Source organism: Humulus lupulus, chromosome 4 (assembly GCF_963169125.1).
Source record: "Humulus lupulus chromosome 4, drHumLupu1.1, whole genome shotgun sequence".
Lineage (NCBI taxonomy): Eukaryota > Viridiplantae > Streptophyta > Magnoliopsida > Rosales > Cannabaceae > Humulus > Humulus lupulus.
Genome location: NC_084796.1, coordinates 199,708,410 through 199,736,280, shown reverse-complemented (window position 1 = coordinate 199,736,280; position 27,871 = coordinate 199,708,410). Strand labels below are relative to the sequence as shown.

The 27,871-nt window shown below is 43.5% G+C and overlaps 1 pseudogene across 1 annotated transcript; it reads right to left on the bottom strand.

The window, feature by feature from the left end:
* Positions 1 to 1,846: 1,846 nt before the first annotated feature.
* Positions 1,847 to 5,190, bottom strand: LOC133831104 (phenylalanine ammonia-lyase-like; annotated as a pseudogene). The gene is made up of 2 exons (XR_009892395.1): positions 4,580 to 5,190; positions 1,847 to 3,486 (listed from the first exon to the last, which is right to left on the bottom strand). The product of XR_009892395.1 is annotated as a phenylalanine ammonia-lyase-like (transcript).
* Between the last annotated feature and the right edge of the window lie 22,681 nt (positions 5,191 to 27,871).

Sequence of the window (27,871 nt, the reverse complement as noted above, 5' to 3'; positions counted from 1 at the left end):
GAAAAAATGACGGAAGAGCTTGAGAGGACACGACTTCAAAGCCAGTCTCAAGGACTGACAGAGGGATCTGAAACTGGATCTGCTGCTGATTCCTTGTCGATTGATCAGTACGAGATTATGAGTAAAGTACTTGGGGAGAGGTCTGACTTTCAAAGAGGAGTAGGTACAGCAAAGGCAAAGGGAAAAAATCAGCTTCCAGCTCCACAAGTCAAAGTCATTCACAGGCCCAACCTGCTCATACACCTCAGGAAGACATGGCTACTATGGTGGAAATGATGAAGTCAATGCATGAAGAGATCCGGATGTTGAAATCTCAACAAGGTCCATCTGGTAATCCTCAACATACCAGTACAGAAACAAAGTCGCAGTTTGAAAGCCTTCTGCAACGATATTTACCATCACAACCTGAAGGTGGTATATCTTCTCAAAGTCCACCTCCTTGGTCGATGCCACAACAACAACAACATTTTTATCCATCTCAATAGAATTATCCCAACATGTATGGACGCTCCTCCCAGTCCCCTCCTTTTTATTACCACGACGTCCCTGGAGGATCTCAGATGTCACATCCTAGGCGTCGTGACTTCGGGGATTCATCGCAGCAGCAGCATCCACAACAGATGTATGGTCAATTTCTGAGTTCGTCGCAGCAGCAAAGGTATGGTCAGTTTTAGAGTTTATTGCATCAGTCTCCCTCGGCGCGACCACATACTCGACAATTTGGATTATCTTCGCAGCATCACTCTCCGCAAGCACCATAGTTTGCTTCACCACCATTGCCGCGCCCTAATACTGGTGATCAAGATATTGACCTTAATGAATATTTTACACCTGGTTGGCCCAATCAAAACAATAATACTTAGATTACGTTTTTTTAATTATATTAAGACAATTGGAATTTTATTATGTTTATTTTATAATTAGTTCATATGTAATTAAAATGAGACAATTGATATTTTTATCATGTTAATATTATGATTAATTATAATGCTATTTTTGTTTGATGAATATTAATTGTGTTATTACTTTTAATTTATGTTAAATATTATTATTTTTAAATAAGTATTATATGTATATTTATTATGAAATAAAATAAAATAAATTATTATATTTTAATATTAGTATTTTATTACCGGCGGATTAATAGAGGCAGAACCCGCTGGTATTAAATGAGTCAAACGAGGTTGACAGTGTTATTTTATACCGGCGGAGTCCTGCCTCTATTAATCCGCCGGTATTAATATAATACCGGCGGGTGTGTCAGTTGGTCGGTAATTACGCTAATTACTGACCGATTATTACCAGCGGAGCATTACCGGCGGATACACCAATTATTACCGGCGGAATTCTCCGCCAGTAATACTACTTTTTTTTTGTAGTGTATGACGGTTACTACACGGGTAAAAATTTATAGTTCATTCTAAAGTTTAAAATAATGGATGTTTGTCTCACCTCACAATCAATTTCTCTAATATTGTACATATTTTTCTAACTTTCTTCTCTACTGAAACGTGTAATCGTCCATATCCCTTTTGTCCACAAGCGTTTGATAATGGTATAAACTTGTTGTTCAAGTATTGATTTGCGAGCTTATATATCTCTACCATTTGACCAAATATTATTGGCATAATTTATGTTGTATTGAAGTTGAAACTCAGAGTAACATTTATTTAGTCACAGAAATATTATGTTGTGAATGATATATGCTGTCATAAAATATAAAATGACGTTTAGAAAAAAGATTCCGGGGGTATTCAGCTGTTTTCCCGTTTATTATAACATAATTAACAGTGGAGGAACTTTCAGATAACTTAATGGCTGCCAGAAGATGAGTTATGACATAGAATAAGTAAACTGCGGTATTCAATTCATTATGGGTCGAAACTGGTTGTAGTAATAAAAATTAAACAAGAAGGCAAAATAGCAAGTAATAAAAACAAAATATTGTTTGGCAAGGTTGGATTCCCACTTTCAAGAGCAATTCTTGAACTCTCAACCTCTTTTGCCAAAAGGGTCTTCAATTCCTCTTCAAAAGCTCTAATCTTTTGGAAGATGGAAGTGTTTGGATTCTTCTAAGTTTCACCACTAACCAAAGCTTGTTCGACTATTACTTGTCTTAGCTTTTGCATCAATGGATAGGTAGGACTACAGGGGTCATCAATGTAAGCAAAGACATACTCCCTGTCCACCACTTTAAGTAGATCACTTTCGCAGAATCTCGAAGGGTGGAGTTCACCACTCACTCTGGTTGTCAAAACTCTCTTAGTGACTAGGCTCACTGTCTTTTTCACTGTGTGCCGTAAGTTCTCTTCCAAATGCCTCAAGTCGATGGCTTGGCAAAGAGCAACCAAAAACGTTGTAGACATGAGCTTGAGAATCTCAATAGACTCAGCAATTCCTTGAAGATATCAATCCTAGAGAATTCACATCTTGGTTGTGTTGCTCAGCACTCCGGACATGGCTAGTCACTGAATTAGCAAGGTATTGGAGCTCAGAATAGTAGGAGGCCATGGCGATTTCAGCTCCCTTGAAACCATAATCCAAACTTGGGTTTCGACCACCAGAGAGATTAGAAGGCAAACCATTGCTGTAAATGTCATTCACAAGCTCAGAGAATTGGGCAAATAGGAGTTTACCAATTGCTGCAATAGCCAAACGGGTGTTGTCCATGGAAACTCCAATTGGTGTTCCTTGGAAGTTGCCACCGTGAAATGCCTTGTTTCTTGAAACGTCAATCAAAGGGTTGTCGTTCACTGAGTTGATCTCTCTTTCAATAGACTTGGTTGAGAATCTGATTACTTCAATTTGGGGTCCAAGCCATTGGGGTGATGTCCTAAGAGCGTAGCGATCTTGCTTTGGCTTCTGAAGGGGATCCATCTCGTGAAGCTTCTTAGCCTCTTTAATATAAGAGCTGCCATCCAAAATGTATTCCATAATGGCTGCAGCCTCAATCTGACCAGGGTGGTGCTTCAACTTGTGAGTCAAGTGATCAGTGAAGTCAGGCTTACCCTGCATCACTTCCGCAAAAATGGCTGACAAGACTTCGGCCAACACAGCTAGAATATTGGCCTAAAAAAGGACAGTAGAAGCCACACCAGAACCAGCGTGCCATTAACAAGAGCAAGGCCTTCCTTTGGCTGCAACTCAAAGAAGCTTGAATTGATGCCAGCCACTTTGAAGGCTTCCTCTGCGGTAAGGGATTCGCCGTTGGGACCAAAAGCCTTGGAATTAGGCCTGCCAATAAGTAAACCAACAATGTAGGATAGAGGAACAAGGTCACCGGATGCAGTGATTGTTCCCCGCAATGGCAAACAAGGGGTGACATTGTTGTTGAGAAGCTTGGCCATGGCTTCCAAAATCTCAAATCTAATGCCGGAGTAGCCTTGGAGAAGGGTGTTAATCCTAACAAGCAAGCCTGCTCTTGTTGATGACTGAGGTAGAGTGTGGCTTGACTCTGTTCCGTGTCCAAAAATACCAGTGTTTCAAGAATCTGTAAGCAATAAAAGTTTGAAGATTAATCACATATTTACGGCCAAAAAATTAATTATAATTGCAAACCAAAACAAAGTGACAAAATAACTCTTCTAATCTACTATCTTTTTCAGTAAAATTTTCGTCATGAAGTTTTCCTACAAATCAATTTATATTATTTTTTACTTTTATAGTTAACCGTTTGAAAAAAAAAAAAAAAATTGATACAAAACTAAGTAAATTGAAATCCTCTCATCATATTCAAAAAGATATATTATATAAATATACATATACATATATAGGGAAAATTTATTGTAGGAGTATGAAAAATAGCCACACCAGTGGAACTTTTGTGTATTTTCTACTGTGAATAGTTTTCGACGCGATTATTTTTTTATGACTGTGTATATTGAGTATCTACAAATTTTCAGAAAATTTCAAATAATTTACAATGCTGAAAATTAAATTCAATCATTCTGATTTCCACGTGCATATGAAAATTAGTCATGTACACAACAATTTAAGAATTTTTATAAAATTTGCATTATGTTGTTAAATAACTGCAATATACAAATTAATTCATAAAAAGATCGCATAAAAAACTACTCATAGGTCAGGATTACATAAAAGCACCACTGGTGGGCTCTTTTTGAAGCCACGCAGTAGAATCCCTACTTATATATATTCGCTTTTTCTGTTTATAAAGTTTGTTATAACTTGTGAGGGATTAAAAAGATAAGAGAAACATAACAAATGCTATATGCCTCTATTGTGTGAAATCTCCCAGCTTTTTGGCGAATTTTAATTTGCCTTAGTTAATATAATTTAGTTAAATTTTTTAACTATTGGTCATCCAAATATTATATATATATATCCACCCCATAATACCCTATTAACTATTATGCCATGTTCTTATACCCGTATCTATTTAAATGTAATTGTAATATATATATATATATATATATATATATATAAAACACCCCTGTCCACTTAGTGAACTCACCTGAACCGACCAAGTTCACCGTCGGAGCTGAGTCAACTCGGCCTAGTCCGATTACATGGAGAAGAAGAAAAAAAACCATGGCAAAAGTAAACTGAGGGGTGCATTTACCTGATTAGCTCCTTCTGAAGGGCACCGCCATTTTTTGTTCTCCTGTGTGAGGTCGCACCGAAGCCGGTGGTGACACCATAGCTGTCGGTACCTTTGTTCATACTCTCCATAACCCAGTCACTGCTTGCTTTAACACCAGCCCTGGAAGACTCAGAAGGCTCCAATTTAACACCGTCGACGTCGCCACCAGCGGCGATGGCTGCCACCCGGGATATCGTCAAAGTCTCACCGCCGAGCCTGACGACCGGCTTCCTGTAATGAGCCACCATTCTCTTCACCTCGTCCAAGTGACTCCCACTCATCGACTCAGCTGCCAAACCCCAGTTGAGAGGGTCACCTGAAACGGTGACTCCCACCTAGTCATGCAGAAACTCTCCAACGACAAGTCGTTTTGGTGCTCCATATGAATATTGTATAGTAGTTAATAATACTAAAAGATGAACTAGCTAGTAGTATATATGTAATATAGTAATTTATGAAACGATATAGGGTTTGGTTTACGAAGTGTAAAGAGATGGTATAAGGGTCTTGTATAGGTTTGAAGATTGAAGATTTGAAGAGAGAAAGTGGGGCTGTCAAAGTTGATGGCGGAAAGAGAGGAAGAGAGTTGGTAGGTGATTAAAGTTGGTAAGCATGAGAGGAGAGGAGAGCTAATTAAGACCACCAAGGAAGAAGAGAGTTGGTTGAAATGAATGGTGGCCGTTGGATTTTCTTTGGTGTTGATCAATGGTCGAGAGTTTGGTCTACATTGCATCTGAGTAGACTTTTAGAAATAAAAAGTGTTGGTCGTTGGTGGGTGGTCGCGTGTTTGTGTGTGTGAGCGTATGTTGTAGTAGGAAAATGATGATTTAGTTAGATATCTTAACTTTTAGGTTTTAATATATATTATCACTACTTTAATGTTGTACCCTAACCGTTCACAAGTTTATTAGATTAAAGATGAAGAATCTTTGATTTAGTTATTATTTATACTGTTTTTATACTGGGTTCTACGCTGCATCATTGTATCCAAGCACCAAAATTTTAACAAAAATTATATCTACACTACTAGAAATATAGGCTTTTACTTCGTCTTTTACACATAAAATATAAAAAAACTAAAGTAAAAGCCTTTCAATGGGTTTTTACTTCGCTTTTGGGAATGGTAGAACACTAAAATAGACTATTACTTCCGCTTCTTAAAAAATAAAGTTAAAATAAAAAATGAGCAAGGGCCATGTTTGGTTTGCACACTATATTGGGGCTTTTCACTTCGGTTTTTATGAAAAAACTGAAGTGAAAAGTGGAGCAAACCAAACGCGGCCCTGAAGGCTTTTACTTCGGTTCTTATATAAAAACTAAAGTAGAAATGATACTTTCTACTGCGGTTCTTAATTATATAAGAACCGAAGTAAAAGAGTTTGAATACCCTTAATATATAGCTCTCGCCTCATTCTTCTGTCTGAAAGCAAAAATCTCAAACGCCAAACCCAGAAAACCTTCATTGTTGTCATACTCCCACGAGGGTTTCACTAAATATACCATTTTTTTATGTTTTTTTTTACCATTTGAAACTATTTCTGTTACTTAAAAAACATAAATATTAGTTCCATTTTTATTTTTGAGGGAGAAAATAAAAGCTTTGGGTGTGGGTATTTTTAGGGTTCGAAAATTGGTATTGTTATTGGACTTTGACTGGTTTTCTTGCAATAAAATGTATTCTTGAGCTTCAAAAAAGGTATGAATCACTAAATCTTTGTTTGTATGGTTTTTTTTATTTTCTATATTATTTTTAGATTTTTTTTCTTATAAATATAATGTGTTTATTATATATAGGTTTTAGAGTTGCTAATATTGACTTAGAGGTTATTTTGCGCATCAAAGAAAGTTTGTTACCTTAATACGTTGTTTGTGTTAATTTTTTTTATATTATTCCCAATTTAATACTTATTTTTAGTATATTTGTGTTATATTTTTTTATTTAATATAATGTTATTAATTATATATATATATATTAGTAATATTTAAAAATTGTTGTGACTTGCTATTTAAATTTCTAAACATAACTTTAATAGGTAATGTTGTTGTCAATGTTAGAACTTGAAATGTTTGGATTGTTGGTGACATTTGATTTTATTTTCTATGACTAGCTAGCTTGATATGTTGTTTGATGATTATGGAACTAGTTTAATTAATTATGTAATTAATTTTTATTTGTTTTTGTTTAAGCATTTTAGTTGGGTTGTTGATTTAGTTTCCAATTTGGTATTGATTTTGGGTGACTTCAAGAGTGTTATCCATAAAGCAGGTGTGGATGACGTGACAAATATTTTCAACACGTGACTGACACCTGGCAGAGGTTCTGTTCGACCATCGATCAGGGATGTTCCCCTAACACAACATTTCAGTTTTATATACGACCAGACTGCTCGTATAATCCGTATATTTATGAGTAATCTTGTAAAGTTGTAATCATATCCGAGATTATTTCCCTTTATACCTGATTATCCGATTAATTAGGTAAAAATATCTTTGATTGATTCATGTGACTAACCTTGAGCCTATAAATAGGGATAAATAGCTCAAGGGAGGGACTTTTGGCTAATTTTTGTTCATGCTTTAGAAGAAAATTTTGGCTATTATCTTTCGGTTATATTACTCATCTCTCAAAGGCTTGTGAAACTCAAGAACCCTAGTTCTTTGATCACCCCTTTGAGAATCAAGATCAATAATAGCTTAAGTGGACGTAGGTCATTACCAATTTCTGGGGCCGAACCACTATAAATTGTTGTGTCGTTTATTTTTCTTTCCATTAGATCTTATTCAATACTTTCCATCACATCAAGGATTTGACTCCGTGTCAGTTGACCAAAATGAGGGTCAACATTCTGTTGCTTTCATTGAGAGCTTGAGAAGAAATTGTTGAAGGTACTAATGGCAAAGACATCCAAGAAAACTGGACAGGCTGTTGCCGCTCCATCCCAGCCTCCTCCACCAAATATGGCTGAAGACGAACCTCATTTGGAGTTCGATGAGGAGGAAGTAGAATCTGAGGCCCTAAAGACAACACTGGGGGTGTTACAAGATGAAATGGCCGCTTTGAGGGCTAATCAAGAGAGTGTCGCCGAGATAATGGTGTCACAGCAGAGGGAAATAGAGCGCCAGCGCCAAGAGCTGAGCGAAAGACAGGCGGATAAGGACCGTCGTCAGAGGGATGCCATGGAAGCCCTCGAAGCAGCCCTCCAATTGGCTAGGAATTAGGTTGTGCCTGCCTCGCAGCATGACCAACCCCCGAGTGGGCCACCTCAAAGAGGTCCCAATCCTAGCCCTCCGCTCTTGCCAACAAGCCCTCAAAGGTCGGAGCAGCCACCAATGCCTCAGGATGATGTCCCACCTAGGGACCCTGAGACGCAGCCTCCATCCCAGGCTGGTCGAGGCAATCCCCCACGTCCAAGGCAGAATAGGGCCGGGCAACAGCCCCACAGTCCTAGACGCCCGGGGGGTGAAGAGCCGGACCCACCGAGTAGGGGGCAGCGTCCTTCTGCGACCAGAATAAGGAACTCAGAGACAGGCTCTGCGGTAAGGGGCCCTCCACGGCATGATAATGTATGAGGACCCACCTACTAGCATAGGCCTCCCCCTAACGCTCGGGAAGTTCCAGCCCAAGGAGGCAACCAAGGAAACAGTCGGTCCCACCATAGCCAATCGAGGTTCAAAGATGGCCACGGCTACAATCAGGCCGACTCAGGCAGAGGGAATGCTGGTCGGAGAAACGAGGAGAGAGGTGGAGGCAGAAGCCCCCAACCTAGAGAAGACCGACATGCAGGACATAATGCTGGGGGGCAGCCCAGACAAAACAACATCTTTAGCCGGCTCGGAGCCAGCAAGCAGCGGCGAAGAGATGACGACCTAAGGGATGTACTCAACGACCGCCGAGAAAGGAACGATGAGTACATTCCCCCAGCACCAGAGGCCCTGACAATTCCTGAGGCCATTCAGGCCCAAATAGATGCCCTGAACCAAGCAGTGCAACAGTTTGTCGGGGGAAGAACGTCTCATATCGAGTACGACAGGAGAAGGGGCACCCCTTTCATACAAAGGATCGCCATGGCTGAAACCCCCAGTAAGTTTAAAATGCCCACACTTCCGAACTTTGATGGGTATGGTGACCCGGTATCTCATGTCAACAAGTTTGAGATACAAATGGACATTCAGAAGGTGTCTGAAGAGGCTCGATACAGGATCGTCCCTGCAACACTTTCCAATGCTGCGCAGGAGTGGTTCTTTAAGTTCCCTCCTGCAAGCATAATATCCTGGGAGATGTTCATAAAGGAGTTTTACAGAAAATTCTACGCGGGTCGTGCGCACCACACTGAGGCAAACCAGCTGGTCGAGATACGCCAGCCGGAAGGAGAACCACTGAAAGATTATGTCTAGCGTTTCATGTGAGCGGTAGCCAGGGCCAAAATAGTGGGAGACGAAGGCAAAATGATGGCCCTAACTGCAAGAGTTAGGCGTCGTACGCCCCTTTGGAGTAGCCTCAGGAAGCATGGGGTTAAAACTACCTAAGAGTTTTTGGATTGAGCTGATTGATACATCAAGCTCGAGGATGCAATTGCCAGAGAGGGAAAGCCCCCAAATAAGGACAAAGGGACCGAAGACCCCGCCAAAGCCGCCAATGGGACAAATCCCAACGGCAACGGCAAAGGCAACGAGAATGGTAATGGCAAGAATGGGGGGAAACGGCCCCATAACGAACCCTCTACCTTTGAGAGTAAGCGCCCTAAGGGCAACCGTTATGAGCCAAGGTTCACCAACTATACCGCCCTTGTTGAGTCTCGAGCAGAAGTGTATCAGGCCACAAGTTTCAATGTACCCTACAAAAGACCCACTCCCATTCGAAAGGATATTTCGAAAAGGGATACAACCAAGTTCTGTCGCTTTCACAATGACTACAGACACGGTATGAATGAATGTAACCAGCTGAAGGACAAAATCAAGTTCCTTATTAGACAAGGAAACTTGAGGAAATACGTGCTAGCCGCGGAAGCTTCCCAACGAGAGGCTCCAGGTGGCAACGAGCAGGCGCCTACACACCAATGCTCGCCACCTTTACAGCCTGATCCCGTGGCAGGCACCTTACTCACTATCTGTGGAGGCCTGCACCTCGCGGGAAACAGCGGAAAGGGAAGGGAACGATACACTCGGACCCTAAGCCATGACAAGGACATTGAGATGATGACTGTTGAGGATCGGGCAACGAAAAAGGCCCGAACAGAGGACGATGTAATAACTTTCTCTGATAATGATGCCCAGCATGTTCGGTTCCCACATTCCGATCCGCTAGTCGTGGATGTTCAGATTGCCAATATGATGGTGAAAAGAGTACTGGTCGATATAGGAAGTTCGGTTAACATCCTGTATAAGTCTTCGTTGGAACGAATGAAGTTTTCCACAAAGGACTTGGAGCCTTGCAACCAAAAAATTTATGGTTTCTCTGGTGAGGGACTCGCTACAACAGGGTCAATCAGACTTCCAGTGACAGCAGGTACTGCGCCCGCCAACAGGACATTACTCACTACTTTTATAGTAGTTGACTGTCCTTCGGCCTATAATGCAGTGATTGGAAGGCCAATACTGGTCGACCTTCGGGCCGTCACCTCTATTTGGCACTTGGCCATGAAATTCCCAACAGACGCAGGGGTAGGATGCGTATTGGTAAACCAGAGGGAAGCAAGGGAGTGCTACAATGCCTCAATTACTAAGGCCAAGAAGGGTACGTCGAGGAGTGCTCCTCCAAAAGAGTTGCAAATGGCCATTGATTTACAAGCCCAATCAGGTGAGGAAGTCACCAAATAGGGTGTTGCCCAAAGTGAGGATAGAGATTTAGATCCTCGCTTTGGGGATTTTGAAGAAGATATAGGACCTGTCGAGGACCTTGAAGAGGTCCAACTTGACGAAGAGTTTCTGACCAGAGTTGTAAAGGTCGGCAAAAATTTAGAGACAACAACCAAATATGCACTGGTGGAATTTTTGAGGAAGAACCAGGAAGTTTTCGCCTGGTCGCATAAAGACATGGTTGGGATAGATCCTGCAGTCATCAGCCATGTCTTGAACGTTGACAAAAGCTTTCCACCCGTGCAATAGAAAAGAAGGCTAATTGATAAAGACAAATCAAAAGCCTTAAAGGAAGAAGTTGAAAAACTGAAGGAGAATGGGTTCATTAGGGTGGCATTTTATCCGTCATGGGTCTCTAATCCAGTGCTGGTTTTCAAGCCGAATGGCAAATGGCGGACTTGCGTGGATTTCACAGACCTTAACAAAGCCTGCCCTAAAGATTGCTTCCCACTCCCAAGGATCGACCAGCTGGTCGATGCAACTGTAGGCCATGAGATCCTCTTTTTCATGGATGCATACTCAAGGTACAATCAAATTAGTATGCATCCCCCTGATGAGGATCACGCTAGCTTTCGGACTGATACAGGGCTATACTGTTACAAAGTAATGCCCTTCGGATTGAAAAACACTGGTGCAACTTACCAGCAACTAGTTAACCACATGTTTAAGGAGTTGATCGGGATAAACATGGAGGTGTACGTTGATGACATGCTGGTGAAGTCAAAAAAGGCAGAAGGACATGTGAAGGATTTACAAGGGTGTTTCAATGTTCTGAACAAATACCAGATGAAGCTAAATCCTCTCAAATGTTCCTTCGGAGTAGGGTCAGGGAAGTTCTTGGGGTTCATTGTCAATTCGAGAGGAATCGAGGCTAATCCTGAGAAGATCAAGGCCCTGATCTATATGAAATCGACAATGAAGATCAAAGATGTGCAAAGTTTGACTGGAAGGATTGCCGCGCTCAGTAGATTCATTTCAAAATCAATAGATAAGTGTGTTCCTTTCTATAATCTACTTAGAGGCAACAAGAAGTTCGAGTGGACTAAAGACTGCGAACAGGCTTTCCAAGCCTTAAAAGCCCACATGGCACAGCCTCCCGTCTTATCAAGGCCTGTAGATGGGGAAACTTTGTTCATATACCCGGCGATCACCGAATATGCTGCTAGTGCGGTGTTGGTAAGAGAAGAAGAAGTCATATAAAAGGCGGTATACTATGTGAGCAAGAGGTTAATCGGAGCCAAATTGAGATATCCTCCCATTGAAAGGTTAGCCTATTGTCTAATTTTGGCCTCAAGGAAGTTACGTCCTTACTTCCAAGCCCATCCAATCACAGTCTTGATTGACCAGCACCTTCGGCAAGTTTTGCAAAAGCCAGAGGTTGCTGGTTGTTTGTTGAAATGGGCAGTCGAACTCGGGCAATTCGATATAACATACTCATCGCGAGCAGCAATAAAAGGACAAGTCTTGCTTGACTTCATTGCTGAATTCACTGAACTCCCAGATAACGAGTAAGGTGAAAAGCCTAATGCACCTGAGCCTCAAGTTGAACCTCCTTCGTGGAAGCTATTCACAGACAAATCATCCAATGAATCCAACGCAGGAGCAGGAGTGATATTGATAACGCCAGATGGGCATCGATTTCACTGCGTAATTAGGTTTGAATTCACTGCTTCAAACAACGAAGCCGAGTATGAAGCCCTACTCGCTGGATTAAGGTTGGCCAAAGTCATGAAAATAAAAGTGCTTGATATTTATAGTGATTCACAGCTTGTAGTGAATCAGGTCATAGGGGAGAATCAAGCACGAGGTCTGAAAATGGTGGCCTATTTGAACAAAACCAAAGATCTGTTGGCGCAATTTGAGAAATATACCCTCCAGCAAATACCTCGAGATCAAAATTCAAACGCAGATGCCTTAGCCAAACTCACAAGTGCAAAGGATGCTGACACTTTGAATATAGTGCCAGTCGAGCGGCTACATGCGCCAAGCATACGAGCAGACGAAACCAGTATGGTGATCCAGTTAGCAGACACATGGATGGCACCATACTTAGAGTATCTCACGAATGGTACACTACCGGCAGATAGAAACAAAGCCAGGACCATTCAGAGATAGTCTGCAAGGTATATCCTGGTCGACGGTATTTTATACCAAAGAGGATACTCAATGCCACTGCTCAGATGTGTTACACCAGAAAAGGCTAAAGAGTTGATGAAGGAGGTACATGAAGGCTTCTGTGGAGACCACACTGGGGGGCAAAGCCTATCGAAAAAGATCCTAAGGCAGGGATATTTCTGGCCATCGATGAATGAGGACTCGATGGAGTTCGTGCGAAAGTGTGATAAGTGTCAGCGATTTTCCAAGATCCCACGAGCAGCTCCCAATGAGTTAAAGCAAATGCAAAGTCCATGGCCCTTCGCAGTATGGGGTATAGATTTAATAGGGTCCTTGCCTACATGGAAAGGTGGTATGAAATATGCAGTGGTAGCTGTCGACTACTTCACAAAATGGGTCGAGGCTGAGCCGCTCTCAACCATATAGACAAAGAAAGTGATTGATTTTGTTATCAAAAACATTGTTTGTCGATATTGATTGCCAAGAAAGATTGTCTCGGACAATGGCACCCAGTTTGATAGTGACTTGTTCACAGACTTCTGCGAAAGACATGGCATCATCAAGAGATTTTCTTCAGTTGCTCACCCCCAAGCGAATGGGAAAGTCGAAACAGTTAATAAAACATTCAAAAATACCCTAAAGAAAAGGCTCGAGGATGCTAAAGGAGCATGGCCAGAACAGCTGCCTAAAGTCCTCTGGTCGTACAGAACATCCCACCGAATAGCAACAGGTCATACCTCACTTTCCTTAGCATACGGGTACGAAACCATGTTGCCTGTCGAGTCAGATCCGCCCTCGCACCGCAGAATGACATACGACCAAGACCAAAATAGCCAATTGTTGATGGAGTCCCTAGACCTAGTCGAGGAGAAACGAGAAAAAGCCCAGCTCCGAGTAGCTGCGTACTAGCAAAAAGTCGCTCGGTATTTTAACTCAAAAGTAAAAGAAAGAAAGTTCAACGTCGGGGACATGGTACTTCGAAAAGTTTTCTTAAACACCCGCGACCAAGCTGTTGGAGTACTTGGACCAAACTGGGAAGGACCTTACCAGATTGAAGAAGTCCTTCATCCAGGCACTTACAAACTTGCACGCTTGAATGGAGATCTCGTTCCACGTTATTGGAATGGAGAACACCTACGCAAGTACTATCAGTAAACAGTCGTTCTTAAAGGACTGGCTTGTATTTATTTTTACTTTTTACAAGTTTTTGAAAAATGGTTGGTCATGAGATATGGCTAATCGCTTATAAGTGTAAGATCTTTTTTATGATCACTCGTAAAGACTTGTTTAGTCCATTTAATACTAGAATTATAAGGGACTGTGCGCAACCAGTCATTCTTACCAAACTTTGTAATTTTTTTACAATTATTTGCTCATTACGTGTGTTGTTTTGCTGTGTTACAATGTTCATGTTTTATACCGAGCAGTAATGTTCGTACAAGTTTTGGTCAAGGCAAGTGAGCAAGGACCTAAAGCTCCTCAATCACTTGGGGGGCATATAAGGTACATAGGAAGCAAAGCATACCAAAATGTATGTAAACACATGAGTAAAATAAGTGAAAGCATGCTACGGTACTTAGAGTATTTTTCAAAATTTTATATTTTGTTAAGTCAAATGAAAGTACTATGCTAAGTTCGGTCATGCGAACAGATGTTATAATAAAGTAAAAATATTATAATATCAAAAGAATTCTTTTACACCGCGAGCAATACTGCTCTGATGTAAATGTTAAGTTTAAAAGAAAAAGCTGCCCGTGCAGTAATAAAAGCAAATAAATATTGTCTTAACATCATGACCCGTGGATCATGTAAGAAAAAGAAAACAAGGAAAAAACTAGCTAAGGGGTAGCAGGAGGATCTTGGGGAACGTCTTGGTTGACCGCTTCTTCTCCAGCTTCCCCTCCATCCATCCTCGTGGCCAGCAAAATTTCAGGGGAAGCAGGAACTTTGGCCCTTTCTTCGGCAGCCAGCCGAGTAGCGCAACGAGCCAACTCAGCTTTCCTGGCATCCTCTGGAAGGTAGTTGAAGTTGGCACTTTGGTTATGCTTCCAGAAATCGTAGAAGCATCGAAGTGTCATGTTCTTGTACCTTTCCAGGTCTTTGGCGTTCGTGAGCTTTAGTTGTTCCACTTGGCTCTTTAAGTTGGAAATGCTCTTATCTTTCGCAAGATTTCCCCCCTCAAGCCTTTTGACTTCACGCCAGTGGATTCGGCTAGCCTCCTGGTACTCTTCTCTCTATTTTCTAGCACTGTCTAGAAAGGCGTGTTTCTCCACCAGGTCCGCAGCCAAAGAATCCTTCTACTGTGTCACCACTTCCAGCTCCCCTGTATGCCTTTCCTCCGTGGCTTGAAGCTCCTCCATCAACTTCAACTCCCGAACATGGGATTGCTCGATGCTAGCACCTGAGCGCAGGCGAGCAGCTGTTAAAGTCAGCATGGCCTACGCCAAAAATAAGTGTTAGACAGACTTTAGGAAAGTCATATTGTAAGTAAAGAAAAGTAAGATGCTTACACTGGCTGTCTCGTTCAGAGCCCTGTTGATGATCTGATCGACCCCCATTTCCTCTGTCCCTGACATGGCCTCTTTGCAGCGGTCATGTTTTAGGATTTTGGCCAGGCGGTCCTTGGCAGATCTCAGGGCATGGTGTGACAATTCCGTCCCAGGAGAAGCCCCCCAGCCTATTGTGTTTGTTCGGTAGGGGCTGGGGGTGATGGAGCTTTGGCAGCTAGAGTGTTTGAAGGTGGAACCTCCTGCTTGAGAGGACGTTGTTCGGTGTCTAGGACAAGAGGCCCGTCTGCCGAAGGGCCCAAGGCTCGGTTCCTCTTAGCCGAGGGCATTTGGCTAGACTCCCCATCATGTCGCATGGACGACTTCCTCTTGCGAACCAGGGGACTTCTTCTTCCTCCTGAGTGTTGTAGATGTCGAAGACGTTGGCAGAGGCCATTTCTGCAAAAGAAGTAAACATGAAAACAGTGAGCCAAAAATGAATGACAAATTATGTTGCATCAGAAAAAAGAAATAAAGAAAAATTGTAAAGTCCAATACCCGATCTATTACTACTAGTCGCTATACTATTGACTCTACTAGTCATATACTCACTCTCTGGCATGAAGAAGTCTGGCCCTAGGTTTGGAGTATATGTAAAATTTTCGTCCCCATCAAATAAGTGATAGGGAATTGGCAAGCTATCTAGGAATAAAATAACTGTACCATTTTCGTCAGAGGACTCGTCTAAGTCTATGACGGACTCGGTTTCCTTTTGTTTTCCCTTTCCTTTGGGGCAGAAGACCTTTCTACTGGGGGGGTGCCAATGGGTTCCCTGATTGTAACCCCAGTTGGTCTCCGTCGAGGAGGAGACGCTGGCGGTTGCTGCTCGGGATTTTCCTCGGCAGTGGCCCTTCCCGCTGCGGATTCCCTCACATCCTGATGAGGGGCGAGGAGGCCAACTATCCTCAAGTTGGCCTCAGTGACCAGAGATTTGACGCTCTTCTCAACATCCGTCATGCTGGCCAACATGCCAGACCTCAACACCATGTCTGGTGTTGGTTCTGGTCGCAACCATGGGCCTGAAAAACACAAGAAGTTTCAGAAAAAATGCAAGGAAAAATGCTAAGTAAAAACATCGAACAGTGGAAAAAGACTTTTACCTCCTCGAGCGAAGGCCAGGTTATTCGCGACCATGTCAGGCGTGAGGAAATAATCCTGACTGTATTTCCCCACATTTGAAATATGGGTTGTGTCACTCAGAAAGGTTCGGCTGGTCTCTTGGTGACAAAAGTGAAAGAACCCCGTACCAGACTGTTGGGGGTTGGACTTAAGGTCAAAAAGGTAATTGACCTCGTGAGGGGTAGGCTCGGGCCGTTTTTTGTGATTATAAAGGATATAGAGTGCAGCAAGCATTCTATATCCATTTGCTGTGATTTGAAATGGGGCAACTCCAAAATAGTTCGCCACCCCCTGGAAGAATGGATGAAGAGGAAGAGTAGCCCCCGTTTCTATGTGATATCTCGACCAGGCGCTAAAAACGCCTCCAGGAAAGTTCGCCCGCTCATCCGCAGTAGGGAGTTTGAGGGTTATCCCAGAAAGGCCGTATTTTCTGAAGTAGTTGGCTAGCATCTTAGGGGTTATATGACTGAGTGGGGCAAGATACCAGTCGACGTCAAGAAGAACCGAGTCCCAAGGATGGGCCCTGACTTGGATGTGAGGGTCAGGAGCATTATTGTCTCGACCATTGATCGAGGGAACCCTAGCCTGCGGGCAAGGCTGGGTTGGTGGATTTGAAGGGTTTTTCTTCTTTTTGGCGGTAGACTTGGCACGACCCATGCTGACAAGAGTTGGTTGAGGTCTTGGAGGAGAAATTCGTGAAAAGGGAATCTCTTGAATTCGCTGAGCTGGTTGCTCTTCACCCTCGAGCAGCTGTGCAAGCAAGTCATCGTCTATCAGCCTCTCACCTCCCCACAAATCTGGCATTAAAAGCTGTGAACAGAAAAAGGGGGAGGTGAGGAGGAGAAGCCTAAAAAGTTGGTTAGAATAATGCTGTTCGTGTACGAAAGTCTAACTTTTATACTGCAACTTTCTAACGAAAAATTGAAATTTTCATACGAACAGTTTGAAAAACAGATCAAAAAGTGAAAGTAAAAAGTTTTTTCTAAAAAAAGCTTTTTCAACTCCAGTAAGGACGGGAAAAACACAGTTTTTCAGCTAGCCTAAAAATCGAATTTTTACTTCGATTTTACACCCTAAACCTATGATCTCGACTATCAAACTGATTCATAACCCCTACAAAGCAAGTATGCTCTACCCTATCCAACATCAATAGGCAAACATCCAATTTTCCTCTATTTTTACCCAAGAACACGATACTGTTTCAAAGCCTAATACGCTAGCATAAATAGACATGTACAGCACAATAAAGGGTACGAAAGTTCTGAAAGTTACCTATACGAAGATTGAGAAGTCCTGGAGAAACTTCGATTCTAGGCGTGCGAGCAGCAGATTCATGGAACAACGAAGGATGAACTTCGGAGAAATTTCTGGGCTCTGTCTTGGGAGTTCTTGGAGTGTTCTTGACAAAGAGATAGCTAGTAAAAGGTGAAAAAGTAATTTTGAAGGCTATATATATATTTTCTGAGATATGTTAAAAAGAGGCAGTCATAAGTTCCCCTTTTTCGAAGCATGGGGAAGTGTGGTAGCCGTCAAAAGTTTGCTTGGGAACCAAAAAGGCATGATTGGACGTGAGTAGGTCACTTTTTCCAAGGAGGCATGAACTACTCTGACAGATTTGGTCGGGTAATCGAAGGGTCATTTTCCTAAAGTTTATTTATTGCTGATCGTAATAAATAAACTTGGGGGGCAAATGTTATCCAAAAAGCAGGTGTGGATGACGTGGTAAATATTTTCAACACGTGGCTGACACATGGCAGAGGTTCTGTTCGACCATCGATCAGGGATGTTCCCCCTGACACAGCATTTGAGTTTTATATACGACCAGACTGCTCGTATAATCTGTATATTTATGAGTAATCTTGTAAAGTTGTAATCATATATGAGATTATTTCCCTCTATACTTGATTATCCGATTAATTAGGTAAAAATATCTTTGATTGATTCATGTAACTCACCTTGAGCCTATAAATAGGGAGAAATAGCTCAAGGGAGGGACTTTTGGCTAATTTTTGTTCATGCTTTAGAAGAGAATTTTGGCTATTATCTTTTGGTTGTATTACTCATCTCTCAAAGGCTTGTGAAACTCAAGAACCCTAGTTCTTTGATCACCCCTTTGAGAATCAAGATCAATAATAGCTTAAGTGGACGTAGGTCATTACCAATTTCTAGGGCCGAACCACTATAAATTGTTGTGTCATTTATTTTTCTTTCCATTAGATCTTATTCAATACTTTCCATCACATCAAGCATTTGACTCCATGTCAGTTGACCAAAACGAGGGTCAACAAAGAGTAATATTGGAGGTGAGTAATCTTTAAATTTTATTTATTACTATTGCAATATTTGTTTATAAAATTAGAGTTCAAATCATGCATGTTTTACTTTAGTGAAGTAGGTTTTGGGAAATTTGTTGTTGGTGGTGATATAAAGATGGAATTATGTGTGTTGATTTTGTGTTTGTTTGTGTTAATTTTTTTTATAATTATAAAATTGGGTTATGCTACAAAAACAAAGGAAACTCTGCCAATTTTTTATAGATTTTATTAATTGTTTTGTGTGTTATTTACAGGTTTTTAAATTTTTGGAGATGTTAAAATGCTGTTGTTATGCTGCCGAAATTTTGTTATACTTAGGGAAATTTAATAATTAAACTTCAATTATGTTGGATGTCCTAGAAAAAAGAACTAGGAGTGGAAGATGTAGAGGGATATGAAATTTGGATAAGAGCGCGAGAAACAAAGAAGACTCTTGTCGAAGATAATTTGGACAAAAAAATTGAAGAAAGAGTCGTAAGTATTTTAAAGCAAAGTAGGAAATTTTTTTAAGTGTTGTTACAAGTAACTAATTTAATCTATCATTGGTTTGTTTCGTAGAATGAACTAAATGACAAAGTTTCTAGTAACCAAATTGTTGCCAAGGGTCGGGAGGACATCTTGCCAATCCAACAAGAATAGTTAAGCCAATTGATGGCTTAAATTTATTAGTAAGGATATTTTGTTTATACATACATTTAGTTTTATGTGAATGTATATATAAATGTTTAGGCTATTTTATTTAATTACAATTATGTGAATGTATAAATATTTAATTTTATAAGAATTTTAATTCTAAGTGTATAAATTTTGTGATTTTTATTTCTATTATAAATTAAATGAAAATAAACCAATTCCAATTATAAATATATATAACTATAAATTCATATAATTAGACTATTTAAAAAAAATAGGGAAAAAAATATATAAAAATAGAATTGGGCCATTTAAAAATAATTAGAAATAATTATTAAAAAGGGGGGGGGGGGGGGCTTTCTACTTCGGTTATTATGTAAAAACCGAAGTAGAAAGTGGGGAATGTACTTCGGTTTTTACATAATAACCGAAGTAGAAAGCCTATTTTTCACTTCGGTTTTTAGCTACTTTTTACTTCGCTATAATCTACTGCGGTTGCGAATTTTAGCGAAAACCGAAGTAAATCCAGCTTAAAAACCGAAGTAAAAGCCATTTTTTCTTGTTGTCTACTAAAAGAGTAAAGTTTTTTTTTTATATATAAGCTTTAAATTTGTTTATCCATAACTCAGCTGCTGATGACATGGCAAGGATTTTTGACACGTGGCGGACACGTAGCAGAGATATGGCTCGCCTATCGACCAAAATTATTTCCACATGAAAAGATCAACTTTTATATACGACCAGCCTGGTCGTATATTCCGTTCATTTATGTAAAGATCTGTACAGTTGTGATGATATCCGAGAATATCTCTTCATTATGACCTGCAGATTCGATCATTAAGGATAGATATTATTTCCCAATTCATGTAACTCTTCCTGAGCCTATAAATACACAAGAGATAGCTCAAGGAAGGGGATCGATCTTTTTCTTTTAGAATTATATTACTATTATCCATCATTGTATTGTTTTCTTCTTCCAAGGTCTGTGAAACTCAGCAACCCTAGTTCTTTGATCACACCTTTGGAACTCAATACTAATAATAGCATCAAGTGGACGTAGGTCATTACCAATCACTGGGGTCGAACCACTATAAATCTCTATGTTCTTTATTTTTTTCCATTAGATTCTTTTCTCAAGATCTATATTACTTTCCTGTCGTTTTCTAGACTCCGTGTCGTTGACCAAAATCAGGGTCAACATTCTGGTGCTTTCGTTGAGAGACTTGAATCCAAGAAAATCTAATGGCAAAGACTACCAAGAAGACTAGACAGGCAGCCGCTGCACCATCCCAGCCTCCTTCCCCAAATATGGCTGAAGACGAACCTCATTTGGAGTACGATGAGGAGTAGGTGGACTCTGAGACCTTGAATACAACACTGGGGATGTTGCAAGATGAGTTGGCCGCTCTGAGGGCCAATTAGGAGAGTGCCGCCGAGATAATGGCGTCATAGCAGAGGGAGATAGAGCGCCATCTCTAAGAGCTGACCGAACGACAGGTGGAGATGGACCGTCGTCAGAGGGATGCCATGGCAGCCCTTGAAGCAGCCCTCCAGTTGGCTAGGAATTAGGCTGTGCCTGCCTCGCAGCCTGATCAGCCCCCAAGCGGGCCACCTCAAAGAGGTCCCAATCCTAGCCCTCCGCTCCAGCCAACAAGCCCTCAAAGGCTGGAGCAGCCACCGATGCCTCAAGATGATATCCCACTTAGTGATCCTGAGACGCAACCTCCATCCTAGGCTGGTCGAGGCAATCCCTCTCGCCCAAGGCAGAATAGGGCTGAACAACAGCCCCGCAGCCCTAGATGCCGAGGGGGTGAAGAGCCGCATCCACCGAGTAGGGGGCAACGTCCTTCTGCCAATAGAAGGAACTCAGAGACAAGCTATGCGGTCAGAGGCTCCCCACAGCATGACAATGCACAGGACCCACCGACCAACGCAGGCCTCCCCCTAACGCCCGGGAAATGCCAGCCCAAGGAGGCAGCAGAGGAAACAGTCGGTACCACCATAGCTAGTCAATGTTCAGAGATGGCCATGGCTACAATGAGGCCGACTCAGGCAGAGGGAATGCTGGTCGGAGGAACGAGGAGAGAGGTGGAGGCAGATGCCCCCCACCTAGAGAAGACAGACAAGTAGGACATAATGCTGGGGGGCAGCCCAGACAAAATAATTTCTTTAGCCGGCTCGGAGCAAGCGAGCAGCGGCAAAGAGACGATGACTTGAGGGATGTACTCAACGACTGCCGAGAAAGGCACGATGAGTACATCCCCCCAGCACCAGAGGCCCCAGCAATTCCTGAAGCCGTTCAGGCTCAAATCGATGCCCTGAACCAGGCTGTGCAGCAGCTGGTCGGGGGGTGGACATCATATACCGAGTACGATCAAAGGAGAGGCACCCCTTTCATACAAAGGATTACTGTGGCAGAAACCCCCAACAAATTCAAGATGCCGACTCTGCCAAATTTTGACGGGTATGGAGACCCAGTATCTCATGTGAACAAATTTAATATACAGATGGACATTTAGAAAGTCTCTGAAGATGCTCGCTGCAGGATCTTCCCAGCGACCCTTTCTAAAGCCGCTCAGGAGTTGTTCTTTAAGTTCCCTCCTGCAAGTATAGTGTCCTAGGAGATGTTCGTGAAGGAGTTTTATGGACAGTTCTACGCAGGTCGTGTGCACCCCACCGAGGCGAACCAACTGGTCGGATACGCCAGAAAGAGGGGGAGCCTTTGAAGGAATACGTTCAACACTTCATGCGAGCCGCAGCAGGAGCCAAGACTATGGGCGATGAAGGCAAGATGATGGCCCTAACTGCTAGGGTTAGGTGCCATTCTCCCCTCTAGAGTAGCCTCAGGAAGCATGGGGTTAAGAGTACCCGGGAGTTTTTAGATCGAGCTGATCAGTACATCAAGCTCGAGGATGCGATTTACAATGAAGGAAAATCGCCAGTAAAAGACAAGAGGCCCAAAGAGGAACCCGCTAAAGCCGCCAACGGGTCTAAGCCCAATGGAAACGGCAAAGGCAATGGGAATGGCAACAGAAAAAATGGTGGAAAGCGGGCGAGTGGCGAACCCTCAGCTTCTGAGGGTAAGCGCCCCAAAAATAATCGGTATGAACCGAAATTCACCAATTACACTGCCCTTGTTGAAAGCCGAGCTGAGGTTTTCCAAGCGACCAGCTCGAGCGTGCCCTACAGACGACCCGCACCCATAAGAAAAGATATCTCCAAGAGAGATTCAACAAAGTTTTGTCGTTACCATAACGACTACGGGCATGACACCAATGAGTGTAACCAGCTGAAGGACGAGATCGAGTTCCTGATAAGAGAGGGACACTTAAGAAGATATGTTCGAGCCACGGGAGGTTCTCAGCGAGAGGCTCAAGGTGGCAATGATTCGGCGCCTGCACGCCAATGCTCGCCACCTTTATAGCCAGCTCCCTGGCAGGTACCCTACTCACCATCTGCGGAGGCCCACATCTTGCAGGAGATAGTGGAAAAGCGAGGGAACGATATGCTCGAACCCTACGCCAAGACCAGGACATCGAGATGATGATTATTGAGGATCGTGCACCCAAAAAGGCTCGAACAGAGGAGGAACCGATCACCTTCTCTGACAACGATGCCCAGCATGTGCGATTCCCATTTAAATCGCTGGTCTTGGATGTCCAAATCACAAATATGATGGTAAAGAGGGTGTTGGTCGATACAGGAAGTTCGGTCAACATCTTATATAAGTCCTTGCTGGAAAGGATGAAATTGTCTGTTAAGGACCTAGAGCCATGCAACCAAACCATTTATGGTTTTTTCGGAGAAGGGCTCGCCCCAGTGGGGTCAATTAGACTCCCAGTCACAGCAGGTGCTGCGCCTGCTAATAGAACATTACTCACTACTTTTATAGTAGTTGATTGTCCTTCGGCATATAATGCTGTGATAGGGAGGCCGATTCTGGTTGACCTTTGAGCCGTCACTTCTATATGGCACCTCGCCATGAAATTCCCAACGGACGCAGGCGTAGGATGCGTGTTAGGAAACTAGCGAGAGGCGAAAGAATGCTACAACGCCTCGATCTCCAAGGCAAAAAAGGGTGTATCGAGGGATGCCTCCGGGAAAGAGTTGCAAAGGGCAACTGATGTTCAAGCCCACTCAGGTGATAATCTCACCAATTAGGGCGTTGCCCAAAGTGAGGATAGAGACTTAGAACCTCACTTTGGGGATTTTGAAGAAGAAGTAGGCCCCATCGAGGACCTTGAAGAGGTCGAACTCGATGAGGAAAATCCGACCAGAGTTGTGAAAGTCGGTAAAAACTTAGAGACAACAACAAAACAAGCACTGGTGGAGTTTTTAAAGAGGAGCCAGGACGTCTTTGCCTGATCGCATAAAGACATGGTTGGGATAGATTCTGCAATCATCAGCCATGTCCTGAACATTGACAAAAGCTTTCCACCTGTGCAACAGAAAAGAAGGCTGCTCGACAAAGACCGATCAAAAGATTTGAAGGAAGAAGTCAAGAAGTTGAAGGAGAATGGGTTCATCAGGGTGGGGTTTTATCCATCGTGGGTCTCAATACCCGTATTGGTGCTCAAGCCAAATGGCAAGTGGCGTACGTTCGTGGATTTTACAGACCTCAATAAAGCCTGCCCCAAAGACTGTTTCCCACTCCCGAGGATTGACCAGCTGGTCGATGCCATTGCAAGACACAAGATCCTCTCATTCATGGATGCATACTCTAGGTATAATCAGATCAGTATGCATCCCCCTGATGAGGATCACACTAGCTTCCAAATCGATACAGGGCTCTACTGTTACAAAGTGATGCCCTTTGGTTTGAAAAATGCTGGTGCGACTTACCAGAGACTCGTCAACCACATGTTTAAGGAGCTGATCGGTGCAAACATGGAGGTTTACGTCGACGACAAGCTGGTTGAGTCGAAGAAGGCAGAAGGACATGTAAGGAATTTGCAGTAATGCTTCAACGTCCTGAATAAATATAGGATGAAGTTAAATCCCCTTAAATGTTCCTTCGGAGTTGGATTAGGGAAGTTCTTGGGATTCATAGTTAACGCAAGAGGAATTGAAGCTAATCCTGAGAAGATAAAAGCCCTGGTCAAGATGAAGTCGCCAGTGAAGATTAATGATATCCAACGCCTGACTGGGTGAATTGCTGCTCTTAGTAGATTTATTTCAAAATCAACGGACAAGTGCGTCCCATTTTTCAATCTACTGACAGGCAATAAGAAATTTGAATGGACAGATGAGTGCGAACAGGCCTTTCAAGCACTGAAAACGCATATCGCGCAGCCACCCATCTTGTCCAAGCCGGTCGATAAAGAAACTTTGTTCATCTACCTGGCAATCACGGATTACGCTGCTAGTGCTGTTCTGGTAAGAGAAGAAGAAGTTGTGCAGAAGGCTGTCTATTACGTAAGCAAAAGGCTGATCGGAGCAGAATTGAGATATCCCCCCATCGAAAGGTTAGCCTACAGCTTAGTATTGGCCTCTAGGAAGTTGCAGCCTTACTTCGAAGCCCATCCGATTACGGTATTGACCGACCAGCCTCTTCGGGTAGTTCGACATATCTTAACTGTCGCGAGCAGCAATAAAGGGGCAAGCCTTGGCTGACTTCATCGCCGCGTTCATAGAGCCTAGCGAGCCTGAATGTCAAATCCAAGCACCCTCGTGAAAATTGTTCACAGACGGTTCATCTAATGTATCCCACGCAAGAGCAGGAGTGATATTGATAACGCTAGAATGGCATCGATTTCACTGTGCAATAAGATTTGACTTCACTGCCTCTAACAATGAGGCTGAATATGAAGCATTGCTTGCTGGACTGCGGTTAGCCAAAGATATGAACATAAAAGCGCTTGACGTCTATAGTGATTCTCAACTAGTCATGAATCAAATCTTGGGAGAGTATCAGGTGCAAGGATTGAAGATGGTCACCTATCTCAACAAAGCAAAGGATCTATTAGCCCAGTTCGACAGATACACTCTCCAGGAAGTGCCTCATGATCAGAATTCCAACGCAGATGCTTTGGCGAAATTGGCAAGTGCAAAGATGTTGATACTCTGAACATAGTGCCAGTCGAGAGACTATCCGTGCCCAGCATCCAAGCAGCAGAAACCACTCTGGTCATCCAGATGACGGATACATGGATGGCGCCGTATGTAGAGTATCTATTAAGCGGCGTGCTGCCAGCGGACAAAAACAAAGCTAGGACCCTTCAGCGGCAAACTGTTAGGTATATCCTGGTCGATGGAATTCTGTACCGAAGGGGATACTCACTGCCACTCCTGAGATGTATTACAAAGGAGAAAACCAAAGAGTTGATGAAGGAGGTACACAAAGGCTTTTGCAGGGGTCGCGCTGGGGGACAAAGCCTGTCAAAAAAGATCCTAAGGCAGGGATATTTCTGGCCAACCATGAATGAAGACTCAATGGAGTTCGTGCGAAAATGTGACAAGTGTCAAAGGTTTTCTAAAATCCCGCGAGTAGCTCCCAATGAGTTAAAGAAAATGCAGAGTCCATGGCCCTTTGCAGTTTGGGGAATAGAACTAATCGGATATTTGCCTACGAGGAAAGGTGGTGTAAAGTACGCAGTGGTTGTCATCGACTACTTCACCAAATGGGCCGAAGCTGAGCCACTCGCGACCATAACGACGAAGAAAGTGCTTGACTTTGTAGTAAAAAACATCATCTGTTGTTATGGATTACCAAAGAAGATAGTCTCAGATAACGGCACCCAGTTTGACAGTGATCTATTCACAAACTTCTGCAAAAGTCACGACATTATCAAAAGCTTTTCTTCAGTCGCTCATCCCCAGGCGAATTGGCAAGTCGAGGCAGTTAACAAAATGCTGAAGGATACACTGAAGAAAAGACTTGAGGAAGCCAAGAGAGCATGCCCAGAACAGTTTCCTGAAGTCCTCTGGTTGTACAGAACTTCCCACTGAACAGCAATAGGTCATACCCCGTTTTCCATGGAAAACTGGTATGAAGCTGTTGATGCTCATAATCTCATCAAGAGAAAATGTAAGGCCGTTCCCTCACCATCATCCCGCGAGGCCATCATATGGGCGAGGCGCCCTATTCCGCGAGGCCCTCATATGGGCGAGGCGCCCCATTCCGTGAGGTCTTCATATGGGCGAGGCGCCCTATTCCGCGAGGCCCCCATAGGGGCGAGGCGCCCTATTCCGCGAGGCCCCCATATGGGCGAGGCGTCCTATTCCGCGAGGTCTTCATATGGGCGAGGCGCCCTATTCCGCGAGGCCCCCATAGGGGCGAGGCGTCCTATTCCGCGAGGTGCCCTATTCCGCGAGGCCCCCATATGGGCGAGGCGTCCTATTCCGCGAGGCCCCCATATGGCGAGGCCATCATATGGGCGAGGCGTCCCATTCCGCGAGGCCCCCATATGGCGAGGCCATCATATGGGCGAGGCGCCCTATTCCGCGAGGCCATCATATGGGCGAGGTGCCCTATTCCGCGAGGCCCCCATATGGCGAGGCCATCATATGGGCGAGGCGTCCCATTCCGCGAGGCCCCCATATGGCGAGGCCATCATATGGGCGAGGCGCCCTATTCTGCGAGGCCATCATATGGGCGAGGCGCCCTATTCCGCGAGGCCATCATATGGGCGAGGCGCCCTATTCCGCGAGGCCCCCTTATGGGCGTGGCGTCCTATTCCGCGAGGCCCCCTTATGGGCGAGGCGTCCTATTCCGCGAGGCCCCCTTATGGGTGAGACGTCCAATTCCACGAGGCCATCATATGGCGAGGTCGTCCCATCCCGCGAGGTCACCGATCCGCGAGGCCCTTAGGCCACTCCCACCATGCCCATGCGCGGGGCCGAGGGAGGCTGCGAGGCCATGCAAGGCCCCTCGCGCACACGCCCCGGGAGGTCCACCAGCCCACCATCTTCTCAGGAGGTCGACGCCCCATGACTTGATGCGTATGGGCCAAAGATCCCCTTTTTCACACCTCGAAGTCCCTATGCTTAGGAGATCCAGTACGAGCCAAATGGGACATATTTGTACGACCAAATACTAGGTACGGATACCAGTGCCAGCAAGGATCATGGTCCGTACGTCTACGGCCATAGGTCAGAACCGACACCACTACCTCCTGTGCCACTACGCCTGCCACCATGCATCAGATACGGGTACAGATGAGTAGTGGAGACATCCTCCTGACACCTGCTCCTGTATAGGATGTACAACCACAACCTCTGAGGCCACACCCCTAGTACAGTACGTATGTACCACTTGGTCCCCTGGACCACTATGTACCTAAGGCCATTAGAGCCTACTATAAAAGGAACTCCAAGGCCACCTGAAAGGGGGTTGGAAATTTTACTGTAGCAGAGGCATTAGTGTGAATGAGATACTGAATTCTTCATTGTTGTTATACCATTGTTCTTGAGTTATTGTTCAAGTTTTCATAGCTTTCCAATTAGCGATTTTAATTTGATAATTTTTCCAACTTAACTTCGTTGACGAGTTCTTACCGTCAACAGTTTGGCGCCGTCTGTGGGAACGTTAGTTTTAAGCTACTGTTCCACCATTATTTCCGACAAGAAGAAGATGCCGAGACGCTCGAAGCGACTAAGGGAGACGCAGGAGGTCGAAGTTCACTTAAACGGAGTCCAGCTGAAGGCCTCCATGAAGGACGCTCCTCCACCCAGGGACGTGGAGC